This window comes from Xenopus tropicalis, chromosome 8, assembly GCF_000004195.4.
Source record: "Xenopus tropicalis strain Nigerian chromosome 8, UCB_Xtro_10.0, whole genome shotgun sequence".
Lineage (NCBI taxonomy): Eukaryota > Metazoa > Chordata > Amphibia > Anura > Pipidae > Xenopus > Xenopus tropicalis.
The window spans coordinates 118,505,200-118,520,007 of NC_030684.2; the positions used below are offsets into that span (position 1 = coordinate 118,505,200).

At 46.1% G+C, this 14,808-nt stretch overlaps 15 non-coding genes across 15 annotated transcripts; all 15 read right to left on the reverse strand.

Moving 5' to 3' along the window:
• Nucleotides 1-73: 73 nt before the first annotated feature.
• Nucleotides 74-266, reverse strand: LOC116407362. Its single transcript, XR_004220293.1, has one exon. It is a non-coding gene; the product is annotated as a U2 spliceosomal RNA (small nuclear RNA).
• Nucleotides 267-774: 508 nt separating this feature from the next.
• LOC116407290 lies at nt 775-961 on the reverse strand. The gene has a single exon (XR_004220250.1). It is a non-coding gene; the product is annotated as a U2 spliceosomal RNA (small nuclear RNA).
• Nucleotides 962-1,468: 507 nt separating this feature from the next.
• On the reverse strand, nt 1,469-1,659 carry LOC116407279. The gene has a single exon (XR_004220240.1). It is a non-coding gene; the product is annotated as a U2 spliceosomal RNA (small nuclear RNA).
• A 507-nt stretch (nt 1,660-2,166) lies between these two features.
• On the reverse strand, nt 2,167-2,355 carry LOC116407277. Its single transcript, XR_004220238.1, has one exon. It is a non-coding gene; the product is annotated as a U2 spliceosomal RNA (small nuclear RNA).
• A 501-nt stretch (nt 2,356-2,856) lies between these two features.
• Nucleotides 2,857-3,047, reverse strand: LOC116407233. Its single transcript, XR_004220194.1, has one exon. It is a non-coding gene; the product is annotated as a U2 spliceosomal RNA (small nuclear RNA).
• A 512-nt stretch (nt 3,048-3,559) lies between these two features.
• Nucleotides 3,560-3,750, reverse strand: LOC116407276. Its single transcript, XR_004220237.1, has one exon. It is a non-coding gene; the product is annotated as a U2 spliceosomal RNA (small nuclear RNA).
• Nucleotides 3,751-4,263: 513 nt separating this feature from the next.
• On the reverse strand, nt 4,264-4,456 carry LOC116407267. Its single transcript, XR_004220228.1, has one exon. It is a non-coding gene; the product is annotated as a U2 spliceosomal RNA (small nuclear RNA).
• A 511-nt stretch (nt 4,457-4,967) lies between these two features.
• On the reverse strand, nt 4,968-5,158 carry LOC116407234. The gene has a single exon (XR_004220195.1). It is a non-coding gene; the product is annotated as a U2 spliceosomal RNA (small nuclear RNA).
• A 511-nt stretch (nt 5,159-5,669) lies between these two features.
• On the reverse strand, nt 5,670-5,860 carry LOC116407235. The gene has a single exon (XR_004220196.1). It is a non-coding gene; the product is annotated as a U2 spliceosomal RNA (small nuclear RNA).
• Nucleotides 5,861-6,370: 510 nt separating this feature from the next.
• On the reverse strand, nt 6,371-6,561 carry LOC116407236. The gene has a single exon (XR_004220197.1). It is a non-coding gene; the product is annotated as a U2 spliceosomal RNA (small nuclear RNA).
• Nucleotides 6,562-7,072: 511 nt separating this feature from the next.
• On the reverse strand, nt 7,073-7,263 carry LOC116407237. The gene has a single exon (XR_004220198.1). It is a non-coding gene; the product is annotated as a U2 spliceosomal RNA (small nuclear RNA).
• A 512-nt stretch (nt 7,264-7,775) lies between these two features.
• LOC116407239 lies at nt 7,776-7,966 on the reverse strand. The gene has a single exon (XR_004220200.1). It is a non-coding gene; the product is annotated as a U2 spliceosomal RNA (small nuclear RNA).
• A 512-nt stretch (nt 7,967-8,478) lies between these two features.
• LOC116407240 lies at nt 8,479-8,669 on the reverse strand. Its single transcript, XR_004220201.1, has one exon. It is a non-coding gene; the product is annotated as a U2 spliceosomal RNA (small nuclear RNA).
• Nucleotides 8,670-9,179: 510 nt separating this feature from the next.
• LOC116407241 lies at nt 9,180-9,370 on the reverse strand. The gene has a single exon (XR_004220202.1). It is a non-coding gene; the product is annotated as a U2 spliceosomal RNA (small nuclear RNA).
• A 511-nt stretch (nt 9,371-9,881) lies between these two features.
• LOC116407242 lies at nt 9,882-10,072 on the reverse strand. The gene has a single exon (XR_004220203.1). It is a non-coding gene; the product is annotated as a U2 spliceosomal RNA (small nuclear RNA).
• Nucleotides 10,073-14,808: the final 4,736 nt, after the last annotated feature.

The window sequence follows — 14,808 nt, forward strand, 5'->3', positions numbered from 1 at the left end:
CCTTTTTCTTGTCACTTGTTGTGCTGCTGCTGCAGATCGGAGCTTGTTCTTGATTTTTTTTCAAATGGATAAGAGAGGTGGCACCCGGTTCCTGGAGGGACTAATACAGGTCGATGCGTGGAGTGGACAGAAGCAGCTCTTCTCTCCCATCTCCTGTTCCAAAAAATCCATTTATATATGGTCCCACGATAGGGGACGTATCAGATATTAAAACTGATAAGAACAAGTACTACACTTGATCTTAGCCAAAAGCCGAGAGAAGCGATAACCCCGAATTGCCGCACGCACCGACGGCCCAGATCCTCGCTTGCTCTACCTCCATGGGCGAGAGAGAGGGCCATAACGCTTCCTCCTGCACCTACACTATCCTCCCCCAAACCCCAACCCCCACCTCACACACAAGCCCCCACATACAGCATCTCGGATATCTTTCTACAGCCCTTCTCTGGCTCTGGTCTCTTTGCGGGCTGCAGCCGACGACCACTCAGCACCGCAACAGCAACTTCACACTCTCCAGAAGCCAACATTTACATAGCCCCGCTCTTTCTGGCGCACACAATCAAGCACACAACGAGCTCTGCAACGAGTCCCGGCTTGAAAGTAGGCATACACCAAACACGGTGCGGATGACGACATTAACAGCAAACTGTCTCCTGCAAATCTTGCAAAGTTCTTTTTCCCCTTTCCTTGGGCTGCTTGTTGCTGCTGTTTCTTTGCACTTGTTGTGCTGCTGCTGCAGATTCGAGCTTGTTCTGATTTCTTCAAACTGGATAAAGAGAGTGCACCGGTCCTGGAGGTACTGCATTACCAGGTCGATGCGTGGAGTGGACAGGCAAGCTTTCTTCCATCCCCTGTTCCAAAAATCCATTTAATATATGGTCCCCAGATAGGGGACGTATCAGATATTAAACTGATAAGACAGATACTACACTTGATCTTAGCCAAAAGGCCGAGAAGCGATAACCCGAATTGCGCACGCACCGACGGCCAGATCCTCGCTTGCTCTACCTCCATGGGGAGAGAGAGGGGCCATAACGCTTCCTCCTGCACCTACACGTATCCTCCCCCCAAAAACCCCAACCCCCCACCTCACACACAAGCCCCCACATTACAGCATCTCGGATATCTTCTACAGCCCTTCTCTGGCTCTGGGTCTCTTTGCGGGCTGCAGCCGACGACCACTCAGCACCGCAACAGCAACTTCACCACTCTCCAGAAGCCAACTTTACATAGCCCGCCTCTTTCTGGCGCACACAATCAAGCACACAACGAGCTCCTGCAACGAGTCCCGGCTGAAAGGGCATCAACCAAACAACGGCGGATGACGACATTAACAGCAAACTGTCTCCTGCAAAGTCTTGCAAAGTTCTTTTTTCCCCTTCCTTGGGCTGCTTGTTGTGCTGTTTCTTTGCACTTGTTGTGCTGCTGCTGCAGATTCGAGCTTGTTCTGATTTTTCAAACTGGATAAGAGAGGTGCACCCGGTCCTGGAGGTACTGCAATACCAGGTCGATGCGTGGAGTGGACAGAGCAAGCTCTTCTTCCATCTCCCTGTTCCAAAAATCCATTTAATATATGGTCCCCAGATAGGGGACGTATCAGATATTAAACTGATAAGAACAGATACTACACTTGATCTTAGCCAAAAGCCGAGAAGCGATAACCCGAATTGCGCACGCACCGACGGGCCAGATCCTCGCTTGCTCTACCTCCATGGGGAGAGAGAGGGGCCATAACGCTTCCTCCTGCACCTACACTATCCTCCCCCAAAAACCCCAACCCCCACCTCACACACAAGCCCCCACATTACAGCATCTCGGATATCTTCTACAGCCCTTCTCTGGCTCTGGTCTCTTTGCGGGCTGCAGCCGACGGGACATCAGCACCGCAACAGCAACTTCACCACTCTCCAGAAGCCAACATTTACATAGCCCCGCCTCTTTCTGGCGCACACAATCAAGCACACAACGAGCCTGCAACGAGTCCCGGCTGAAAGGGCATCACACCAAACAAGGGCGGATGACGACATTAACAGCAAACTGTCTCCTGCAAAGTCTTGCAAAGTTCTTTTTTCCCCTTCCTTGGGCTGCTTGTTGCTGCTGTTTCTTTGCACTTGTTGTGCTGCTGCTGCAGATTCGAGCTTGTTCTGATTTTTTCAAACTGGATAAGAGAGGTGCACGGTCCTGGAGGTACTGCAATACCAGGTCGATGCGTGGAGTGGACAGAGCAAGCTCTTCTTCCATCTCCTGTTCCAAAAATCCATTTAATATATGGTCCCCAGATAGGGGACGTATCAGATATTAAACTGATAAGAACAGATACTACACTTGATCTTAGCCAAAAGGCCGAGAAGCGATAACCCGAATTGCGCACGCACCGACGGGCCCAGATCCTCGCTTGCTCTACCTCCCATGGAGAGAGAGGGGCCATAACGCTTCCTCCTGCACCTACACTATCCTCCCCAAAACCCCAACCCCCACCTCACACACAAGCCCCACATTACAGCATCTCGGATATCTTCTACAGCCCTTCTCTGGCTCTGTCTCTTTGCGGGCTGCAGCCGACGACCACTCAGCACCGCAACAGCAACTTCACCACTCTCCCAGAAGCCAACATTTACATAGCCCCGCCTCTTTCGCGCCACACAATCAAACACAACGAGCTCCTGCAACGAGTCCCGGCTGAAAGGGCATCACACAAACAACGGGCGGATGACGACATTACAGCAAACTGTCTCCTGCAAAGTCTTGCAAAGTTCTTTTTTCCCCTTCCTTGGGCTGCTTGTTGCTGCTGTTTCTTTGCACTTGTTGTGCTGCTGCTGCAGATTCGAGCTTGTTCTGATTTTTCAAACTGGATAAGAGAGGTGCACCGGTCCTGGAGGTACTGCAATACCAGGTCGATGCGTGGAGTGGACAGAGCAAGCTCTTCTTCCATCTCCCTGTTCCAAAAATCCATTTAATATATGGTCCCCAGATAGGGGACGTATCAGATATTAAACTGATAAGAACAGATACTACACTTGATCTTAGCCAAAAGGCCGAGAAGCGATAACCCGAATTGCGCACGCACCGACGGGCCCAGATCCTCGCTTGCTCTACCTCCATGGGGAGAGAGAGGGGCCATAACGCTTCCTCCTGCACCTACACTATCCTCCCCCCAAAACCCCAACCCCCACCTCACACACAAGCCCCCACATTACAGCATCTCGGATATCTTCTACAGCCCTTCTCTGGCTCTGGTCTCTTTGCGGGCTGCAGCCGACGACCACTCAGCACCGCAACAGCAACTTCACCACTCTCCCAGAAGCCAACATTTACATAGCCCCGCCTCTTTCTGGCGCACACAATCAAGCACACAACGAGCTCCCTGCAACGAGTCCCGGCTGAAAGGGCATCACACCAAACAACGGGCGGATGACGACATTAACAGCAAACTGTCTCCCTGCAAAGTCTTGCAAGTCTTTTTTCCCCTTCCTTGGGCTGGCTTGTTGCTGCTGTTTCTTTGCACTTGTTGTGCTGCTGCGCAGAATTCGAGCTTGTTCTGATTTTTCAAACTGGATAAGAGAGGTGCACCGGTCCTGGAGCGTACTGCAATACCAGGTCGATGCGTGGAGTGGACAGAGCAAGCTCTTCTTCCATCTCCCTGTTCCAAAAATCCATTTAATATATGGTCCCCAGATAGGGGACGTATCAGATATTAAACTGATAAGAACAGATACTACACTGATCTTAGCCAAAAGGCCGAGAAGCGATAACCGAATTGCGCACGCACCGACGGGCCCAGATCCTCGCTTGCCTCTACCTCCATGGGGAGAGAGAGGGGCCATAACGCTTCCTCCTGCACCTACACTATCCTCCCCCCAAAACCCCAACCCCCACCTCACACACAAGCCCCCACAATTACAGCATCTCGGATATCTTCTACAGCCCTTCTCTGGCTCTGGTCTCTTTGCGGGCTGCAGCCGACGACCACTCAGCACCGCAACAGCAACTTCACCACTCTCCAGAAGCCAACATTTACATAGCCCCGCCTCTTTTCTGGCGCACACAATCAAGCACACAACGAGCTCCTGCCAACGAGTCCCGGCTGAAAGGGCATCACACCAAACAACGGGCGGATGACGACATTAACAGCAAACTGTCTCCTGCAAAGTCTTGCAAAGTTCTTTTTTCCCCTTCCTTGGGCTGCTTGTTGCTGCTGTTTCTTTGCACTTGTTGTGCTGCTGCTGCAGATTCGAGCTTGTTCTGATTTTTCAAACTGGATAAGAGAGGTGCACCGGTCCTGGAGGTTACTGCAATACCAGGTCGATGCGTGGAGTGGACAGAGCAAGCTCTTCTTCCATCTCCCTGTTCCAAAAATCCATTTAATATATGGTCCCCAGATAGGGGACGTATCAGATATTAAACTGATAAGAACAGATACTACACTTGATCTTAGCCAAAAGGCCGAAGAAGCGATAACCCGAATTGCGCACGCACCGACGGGCCCAGATCCTCGCTTGCTCTACCTCCATGGGGAGAGAGAGGGGCCATAACGCTTCCTCCTGCACCTACACTATCCTCCCCCCAAAACCCCAACCCCCACCTCACACACAAGCCCCCACATTACAGCATCTCGGATATCTTCTACAGCCCTTCTCTGGCTCTGGTCTCTTTGCGGGCTGCAGCCGACGACCACTCAGCACCGCAACAGCAACTTCACCACTCTCCCAGAAGCCAACATTTACATAGCCCCGCCTCTTTCTGGCGCACACAATCAAGCACACAACGAGCTCCTGCAACGAGTCCCGGCTGAAAGGGCATCACACCAAACAACGGGCGGATGACGACATTAACAGCAAACTGTCTCCTGCAAAGTCTTGCAAAGTTCTTTTTTCCCCTTCCTTGGGCTGCTTGTTGCTGCTGTTTCTTTGCACTTGTTGTGCTGCTGCTGCAGATTCGAGCTTGTTCTGATTTTTCAAACTGGATAAGAGAGGTGCACCGGTCCTGGAGGTACTGCAATACCAGGTCGATGCGTGGAGTGGACAGAGCAAGCTCTTCTTCCATCTCCCTGTTCCAAAAATCCATTTAATATATGGTCCCCAGATAGGGGACGTATCAGATATTAAACTGATAAGAACAGATACTACACTTGATCTTAGCCAAAAGGCCGAGAAGCGATAACCCGAATTGCGCACGCACCGACGGGCCCAGATCCTCGCTTGCTCTACCTCCATGGGGAGAGAGAGGGGCCATAACGCTTCCTCCTGCACCTACACTATCCTCCCCCCAAAACCCCAACCCCCACCTCACACACAAGCCCCCACATTACAGCATCTCGGATATCTTCTACAGCCCTTCTCTGGCTCTGGTCTCTTTGCGGGCTGCAGCCGACGACCACTCAGCACCGCAACAGCAACTTCACCACTCTCCCAGAAGCCAACATTTACATAGCCCCGCCTCTTTCTGGCGCACACAATCAAGCACACAACGAGCTCCTGCAACGAGTCCCGGCTGAAAGGGCATCACACCAAACAACGGGCGGATGACGACATTAACAGCAAACTGTCTCCTGCAAAGTCTTGCAAAGTTCTTTTTTCCCCTTCCTTGGGCTGCTTGTTGCTGCTGTTTCTTTGCACTTGTTGTGCTGCTGCTGCAGATTCGAGCTTGTTCTGATTTTTCAAACTGGATAAGAGAGGTGCACCGGTCCTGGAGGTACTGCAATACCAGGTCGATGCGTGGAGTGGACAGAGCAAGCTCTTCTTCCATCTCCCTGTTCCAAAAATCCATTTAATATATGGTCCCCAGATAGGGGACGTATCAGATATTAAACTGATAAGAACAGATACTACACTTGATCTTAGCCAAAAGGCCGAGAAGCGATAACCCGAATTGCGCACGCACCGACGGGCCCAGATCCTCGCTTGCTCTACCTCCATGGGAGAGAGAGGGGCCATAACGCTTCCTCCTGCACCTACACTATCCTCCCCCCAAAACCCCAACCCCCACCTCACACACAAGCCCCCACATTACAGCATCTCGGATATCTTCTACAGCCCTTCTCTGGCTCTGGTCTCTTTGCGGGCTGCAGCCGACGACCACTCAGCACCGCAACAGCAACTTCACCACTCTCCCAGAAGCCAACATTTACATAGCCCCGCCTCTTTCTGGCGCACACAATCAAGCACACAACGAGCTCCTGCAACGAGTCCCGGCTGAAAGGGCATCACACCAAACAACGGGCGGATGACGACATTAACAGCAAACTGTCTCCTGCAAAGTCTTGCAAAGTTCTTTTTTCCCCTTCCTTGGGCTGCTTGTTGCTGCTGTTTCTTTGCACTTGTTGTGCTGCTGCTGCAGATTCGAGCTTGTTCTGATTTTTCAAACTGGATAAGAGAGGTGCACCGGTCCTGGAGGTACTGCAATACCAGGTCGATGCGTGGAGTGGACAGAGCAAGCTCTTCTTCCATCTCCCTGTTCCAAAAATCCATTTAATATATGGTCCCCAGATAGGGGACGTATCAGATATTAAACTGATAAGAACAGATACTACACTTGATCTTAGCCAAAAGGCCGAGAAGCGATAACCCGAATTGCGCACGCACCGACGGGCCCAGATCCTCGCTTGCTCTACCTCCATGGGGAGAGAGAGGGGCCATAACGCTTCCTCCTGCACCTACACTATCCTCCCCCCAAAACCCCAACCCCCACCTCACACACAAGCCCCCACATTACAGCATCTCGGATATCTTCTACAGCCCTTCTCTGGCTCTGGTCTCTTTGCGGGCTGCAGCCGACGACCACTCAGCACCGCAACAGCAACTTCACCACTCTCCCAGAAGCCAACATTTACATAGCCCCGCCTCTTTCTGGCGCACACAATCAAGCACACAACGAGCTCCTGCAACGAGTCCCGGCTGAAAGGGCATCACACCAAACAACGGGCGGATGACGACATTAACAGCAAACTGTCTCCTGCAAAGTCTTGCAAAGTTCTTTTTTCCCCTTCCTTGGGCTGCTTGTTGCTGCTGTTTCTTTGCACTTGTTGTGCTGCTGCTGCAGATTCGAGCTTGTTCTGATTTTTCAAACTGGATAAGAGAGGTGCACCGGTCCTGGAGGTACTGCAATACCAGGTCGATGCGTGGAGTGGACAGAGCAAGCTCTTCTTCCATCTCCCTGTTCCAAAAATCCATTTAATATATGGTCCCCAGATAGGGGACGTATCAGATATTAAACTGATAAGAACAGATACTACACTTGATCTTAGCCAAAAGGCCGAGAAGCGATAACCCGAATTGCGCACGCACCGACGGGCCCAGATCCTCGCTTGCTCTACCTCCATGGGGAGAGAGAGGGGCCATAACGCTTCCTCCTGCACCTACACTATCCTCCCCCCAAAACCCCAACCCCCACCTCACACACAAGCCCCCACATTACAGCATCTCGGATATCTTCTACAGCCCTTCTCTGGCTCTGGTCTCTTTGCGGGCTGCAGCCGACGACCACTCAGCACCGCAACAGCAACTTCACCACTCTCCCAGAAGCCAACATTTACATAGCCCCGCCTCTTTCTGGCGCACACAATCAAGCACACAACGAGCTCCTGCAACGAGTCCCGGCTGAAAGGGCATCACACCAAACAACGGGCGGATGACGACATTAACAGCAAACTGTCTCCTGCCAAAGTCTTGCAAAGTTCTTTTTTCCCCTTCCTTGGGCTGCTTGTTGCTGCTGTTTCTTTGCACTTGTTGTGCTGCTGCTGCAGATTCGAGCTTGTTCTGATTTTTCAAACTGGATAAGAGAGGTGCACCGGTCCTGGAGGTACTGCAATACCAGGTCGATGCGTGGAGTGGACAGAGCAAGCTCTTCTTCCATCTCCCTGTTCCAAAAATCCATTTAATATATGGTCCCCAGATAGGGGACGTATCAGATATTAAACTGATAAGAACAGATACTACACTTGATCTTAGCCAAAAGGCCGAGAAGCGATAACCCGAATTGCGCACGCACCGACGGGCCCAGATCCTCGCTTGCTCTACCTCCATGGGGAGAGAGAGGGGCCATAACGCTTCCTCCTGCACCTACACTATCCTCCCCCCAAAACCCCAACCCCCACCTCACACACAAGCCCCCACATTACAGCATCTCGGATATCTTCTACAGCCCTTCTCTGGCTCTGGTCTCTTTGCGGGCTGCAGCCGACGACCACTCAGCACCGCAACAGCAACTTCACCACTCTCCCAGAAGCCAACATTTACATAGCCCCCGCCTCTTTCTGGCGCACACAATCAAGCACACAACGAGCTCCTGCAACGAGTCCCGGCTGAAAGGGCATCACACCAAACAACGGGCGGATGACGACATTAACAGCAAACTGTCTCCTGCAAAGTCTTGCAAAGTTCTTTTTTCCCCTTCCTTGGGCTGCTTGTTGCTGCTGTTTCTTTGCACTTGTTGTGCTGCTGCTGCAGATTCGAGCTTGTTCTGATTTTTCAAACTGGATAAGAGAGGTGCACCGGTCCTGGAGGTACTGCAATACCAGGTCGATGCGTGGAGTGGACAGAGCAAGCTCTTCTTCCATCTCCCTGTTCCAAAAATCCATTTAATATATGGTCCCCAGATAGGGGACGTATCAGATATTAAACTGATAAGAACAGATACTACACTTGATCTTAGCCAAAAGGCCGAGAAGCGATAACCCGAATTGCGCACGCACCGACGGGCCCAGATCCTCGCTTGCTCTACCTCCATGGGGAGAGAGAGGGGCCATAACGCTTCCTCCTGCACCTACACTATCCTCCCCCCAAAACCCCAACCCCACCTCACACACAAGCCCCCACATTACAGCATCTCGGATATCTTCTACAGCCCTTCTCTGGCTCTGGTCTCTTTGCGGGCTGCAGCCGACGACCACTCAGCACCGCAACAGCAACTTCACCACTCTCCCAGAAGCCAACATTTACATAGCCCCGCCTCTTTCTGGCGCACACAATCAAGCACACAACGAGCTCCTGCAACGAGTCCCGGCTGAAAGGGCATCACACCAAACAACGGGCGGATGACGACATTAACAGCAAACTGTCTCCTGCAAAGTCTTGCAAAGTTCTTTTTTCCCCTTCCTTGGGCTGCTTGTTGCTGCTGTTTCTTTGCACTTGTTGTGCTGCTGCTGCAGATTCGAGCTTGTTCTGATTTTTCAAACTGGATAAGAGAGGTGCACCGGTCCTGGAGGTACTGCAATACCAGGTCGATGCGTGGAGTGGACAGAGCAAGCTCTTCTTCCATCTCCCTGTTCCAAAAATCCATTTAATATATGGTCCCCAGATAGGGGACGTATCAGATATTAAACTGATAAGAACAGATACTACACTTGATCTTAGCCAAAAGGCCGAGAAGCGATAACCCGAATTGCGCACGCACCGACGGGCCCAGATCCTCGCTTGCTCTACCTCCATGGGGAGAGAGAGGGGCCATAACGCTTCCTCCTGCACCTACACTATCCTCCCCCCAAAACCCCAACCCCCACCTCACACACAAGCCCCCACATTACAGCATCTCGGATATCTTCTACAGCCCTTCTCTGGCTCTGGTCTCTTTGCGGGCTGCAGCCGACGACCACTCAGCACCGCAACAGCAACTTCACCACTCTCCCAGAAGCCAACATTTACATAGCCCCGCCTCTTTCTGGCGCACACAATCAAGCACACAACGAGCTCCTGCAACGAGTCCCGGCTGAAAGGGCATCACACCAAACAACGGGCGGATGACGACATTAACAGCAAACTGTCTCCTGCAAAGTCTTGCAAAGTTCTTTTTTCCCCTTCCTTGGGCTGCTTGTTGCTGCTGTTTCTTTGCACTTGTTGTGCTGCTGCTGCAGATTCGAGCTTGTTCTGATTTTTCAAACTGGATAAGAGAGGTGCACCGGTCCTGGAGGTACTGCAATACCAGGTCGATGCGTGGAGTGGACAGAGCAAGCTCTTCTTCCATCTCCCTGTTCCAAAAATCCATTTAATATATGGTCCCCAGATAGGGGACGTATCAGATATTAAACTGATAAGAACAGATACTACACTTGATCTTAGCCAAAAGGCCGAGAAGCGATAACCCGAATTGCGCACGCACCGACGGGCCCAGATCCTCGCTTGCTCTACCTCCATGGGGAGAGAGAGGGGCCATAACGCTTCCTCCTGCACCTACACTATCCTCCCCCCAAAACCCCAACCCCCACCTCACACACAAGCCCCCACATTACAGCATCTCGGATATCTTCTACAGCCCTTCTCTGGCTCTGGTCTCTTTGCGGGCTGCAGCCGACGACCACTCAGCACCGCAACAGCAACTTCACCACTCTCCCAGAAGCCAACATTTACATTTTTCCTTTGCGGCGGCGACGACGACGTTCGTAAAGAGTAATGGCCAGTTAATAACATAATAAAAAAAAAATTGAATCTAACTTTTCACTATATAAAATTTATCTTTCACTTGTAAAAAAAAATTTGAGGATAAGCCTTTACGCATTCTTCCCATTTGTATCGGGGTGAATCTTTTCAAATCATATTCAAATTTTTTTTTTTGTTTTAAATAAACTTTTCAAATGCAAACTTCAAAAATATATTAAAACTGTAAAAAATACTAAATCATGTTTTTCCTCTCCCTAAGTTCCAATCATATTATATTCTACCCTTATTATGAAATATCCACAAATTACCAAAAAGAATGCAGGGAGACCCAGTTTATTATTAATATAAAAATAATATATAAACAATATTTTATACTATGTTACTCCTATTTCTTAGTGTTTCAAATAAATAAATCCAGTACAACATACTTTCATCAGTTTCTCATCATAAGATGTATTGACAACACATTACAACAAAACACTTTTGGACAATATATTCATTACTAACTAAATTTCATTAATAACTGGACTATAATTTTTAATTTATGAATTGCTTTAATATTAATTTTATACTTCCTCAACCTCCACAGCAGGCATCATACAATACTAGTCTCCCAACAGTACAATATAACAAAGCACTCCTACATAAATAAATGTTTGCGTACACAATCGATACAACTTTTCATATACTGAAGGAAACAATACAACAAGCAATATCAATTGGTAACCTTGACCCCCAATCTTTCCTGGAGTGTCATTGTGTAGAATTGTGTTTTAGTTCATTCATGACCATTACTACAACAAATACATTTCCTCTCTTTATTATTATATAAAATCAGTGATACAAAATGTTGATTTATCATCATTTAACAGGGTACAATCATAGTACATATTAAAACAACAACATTATTCTTAATCATATTAACTGCTACAATTGTTGCACATTTTCCAACAAGTGTTTCTTTGTATAGACAAATTATAATTTTGCTTTAAACAGAAAAAAAGAGAGAAAAGGCAAGTAAAAAGTAAAGGGGAAAGAGAAAAGAGAGGGTTAGGTTGGGATTCACATGTGCTTAGATAGCGAATCCAGCTAATATTTACCACCTCCTTAGCTCCTTTATATTAGATGTCTCAGGATGTGTCATTAGTTCCAATCTGCTGGCTCGCTAAGTACTTGGCCCATGGATACCACTTCATTTCCCCCTTGTAGGTTCTTTGCCAAAGTTTATCTCTAAATCTAATGATTCCATAAATCCAATTTATTTTTGTAATTAATGTTTGCAATCCTGGAATATGGAGGCATTTCCAATTGGCTGCTAGTAGTTACCTTGCTGCTCTCAAATTGTATGTGACTAGTTTCTGCTATTCTTAGATTGTACGGCTCTCATTTTCATTCCTGGCAAGAATGTTTTTGGTGTTGGTTCTATAGTGCATCGTTGGACCTCGGAGAGCAGTGTTGCAACCATCTGCCAGAATTCATCAGCTACTTTGGGATGTCCACCATGTGTGTATCAATGATGCTTGTTCTCCACATCCTTTACAGCCAGATGATAGACCCAGAGATTTACTCAGTCTGCTAATACATGATGGGGTGTAGTACCATCTAAAGATATTTTTCTATGCTCTTTCACTAAAGACTACACAAACTGAAGTTTTACTAGCTGTGTTTCATATATTTAACGAGTTCTGTTCTAGGACTGTGACTGATAAATCTTCTTCCCATTTAGTCAAGTATGGTTCTTGTGCAGTTGTTCTGTCTACTGCTAAACAATAGTATAATAATGAGATTAAATGTACTCGGTGAGCTTACGTATAGCAGATATTTTCAAAGTACATAACGGATTGGTTTATCTGTGTTTTGCTTTTGGTTTCAACAAAGAGTCACTAACTATTAATACACTATTATCAGAGACTCTGAAACTTTTAAAATACAACCCAAAGTTATAGTTTGTTAAATGAACTAACAGATTTAACACAGTAAATATCAGAAACTTGGTTTTATTTTAAGATTTTTCCACAGCACAACCAGTAGTCTTAAAATATTCTTTACATTACTCAGCACAATATTCCTGTAATACTAACAGCAAAAAGTTAAAAAATTATTTTAAATGTCTAAATCATTATAGCAGCTTATCTGGAAAAAGCTATTGGTGATTAAAGTCAGCACCCATGAATTCAATTTCAATTCTACTACCCTTTCTAACTTCAACCTACAGCAATGACAAATGTCCCACTTGTTCTAAATAAATCTGTTAAAATGTACACGTACACAAACAGGATTTTCAGATACATGTATTTACCACACATGATGCAGATACTAATAGTACTCTGCTAAACTATAAATCTTGCTGCTTGGCTCAATCTGAAATGGAATATTCCTAGTTGACGCTGCTGTAAAGATTTAAACAGGCAAATGTCTATAACAGACCACAAATGTGAACTCTGACTATAAACAGCAAAGGATTGGAGGCTGTGTGTGATCTATTCAGCTAACAGTCAGGAATGCATCACTTTAGGCTGTAAAACAATCAATAGCAATTCGCAAGAAAATGGTAAATTCTCTTACAACTGACTAGAAGAACACTTTTTAAAAAAAAACATTAGACAGCATAAACAAGTACAACTTTATTTTGAACAAAAAATTTTTCATGTCAGTATCACTTTTACATACATTTTACCAAGCAACTAGCTCAATAATGCTGTTTTTAAACCACACAAGTAACAATTACACAAGTAAGCAGAGCATCTGGAGCATACAGAAAGGGACACCACATCTTCTGGCAAAAACACAGGTTTATTTTGGAAAAACTCTTCCCAACATAAACATGAAAGATACTCAGTTCTATAGTATTTCAATAAATCTTCTGCCTCAAAGGCCCCTGCACCCCCCCCCAAAGGGCCCCTACCACCTTCACACCCCCCAGGGGCCCCCAACACCTGTCCAACCCCCTCCCCTAAGTGCCTAAATCAAACTTACCTGCAGTGCTAATTATGTATCACCTTAAACACTTGTAAAAATACAGTGAACAATAATTTCATCCATTGCATCTCTTACAATACAAACATACAGAAACTTAATTATACATTTACATATGCTATTATTTGACATACACTCAATCTCTAAATGTATATAATCTTACTACAAATTTTGTAAACCATGATTATTTCTACTACATAACATTTATTAACTAATTACCAGCAAAAAAAAAAACCCAATATTTCTTTGTAAACACATACACTAGTCATCATTCCCCTTACAAATAAATTATACATGTCGTAAATTACACATATAAATAAAATGGAACAAACATTTTCAAATTGGAACATCCAGAATAACATGATCCTAGCTACTGTATAAAAAGATTTGACAAAAGTTCCACTAGATGTCGCTGCACATCCATAATCTACTACAAACGTTGAAAAAAATGTAGGTTTACCATTAATGAACACTCATCACTAAAATATTACACACAGACAAAATAAATAAATAAATTATATATATATATATATATATATATATATATATATATATATATATATATATATATATATATATATATATATATATATATATATATATATATATATAAAAATCAACAGGTTTTTGTTTTTCACTCCAGATGAAGGTTTAACTAAATGCTCTTTAATTCAGAAACTAACTTTTGCACTTATGAAAGTGAAAAAGATAAGTTAAGTTAATCTGGCCCTGTGAGTGTTAGGTTATCTGGTAGGCCCAAATGGTCATAACCTAACACTAAAGCACGCTGCTTCTGTTCAGACACATGGCATCGGAACCTCCTAGTGCCACGTATAACCAGTATTTCTCCCAGTACACCAGTTCTACACTTATAAATGAGCAAGTTCTTTTGTACCGAGGGCTGCAATTTTTCTGGCCTATATGTTAAAAAGCCAGTAATGGGAGTCAGTGTTAACTACTCCGATTTCTAAAACCATACCCAATTTTGAGACCATGTCCACTTTAAAGGAACAGTAACACCAAAAATGAAAGTAATAAAAATATAAATTTACTGTTGCCCTGCACTGGTAAAATTGGTGCGTTTGCTTCAGGAACACTACTACAAACCGGATTCCAAAAAAGTTGGGACACTAAACAAATTGTGAATAAAAACTGAACGCAATGATGTGGAGGTGCCAACTTCTAATATTTTATTCAGAATAGAACATAAATCACGGAACAAAAGTTTAAACTGAGAAAATGTACCATTTTAAGGGAAAAATATGTTGATGCAGAATTTCATAGTGTCAACAAATCGCAAAAAAGTTGGGACAAGGCCATTTTCACCACTGCGTGGCATCTCCCCTTCTTCTAACAACACTCAACAGACGTCTGGGGACCGAGGAGACCAGTTTCTCAAGTTTAGGAATAGGAATGCTCTCCCATTCTTGTCTAATACAGGCCTCTAACTGTTCAATCGTCT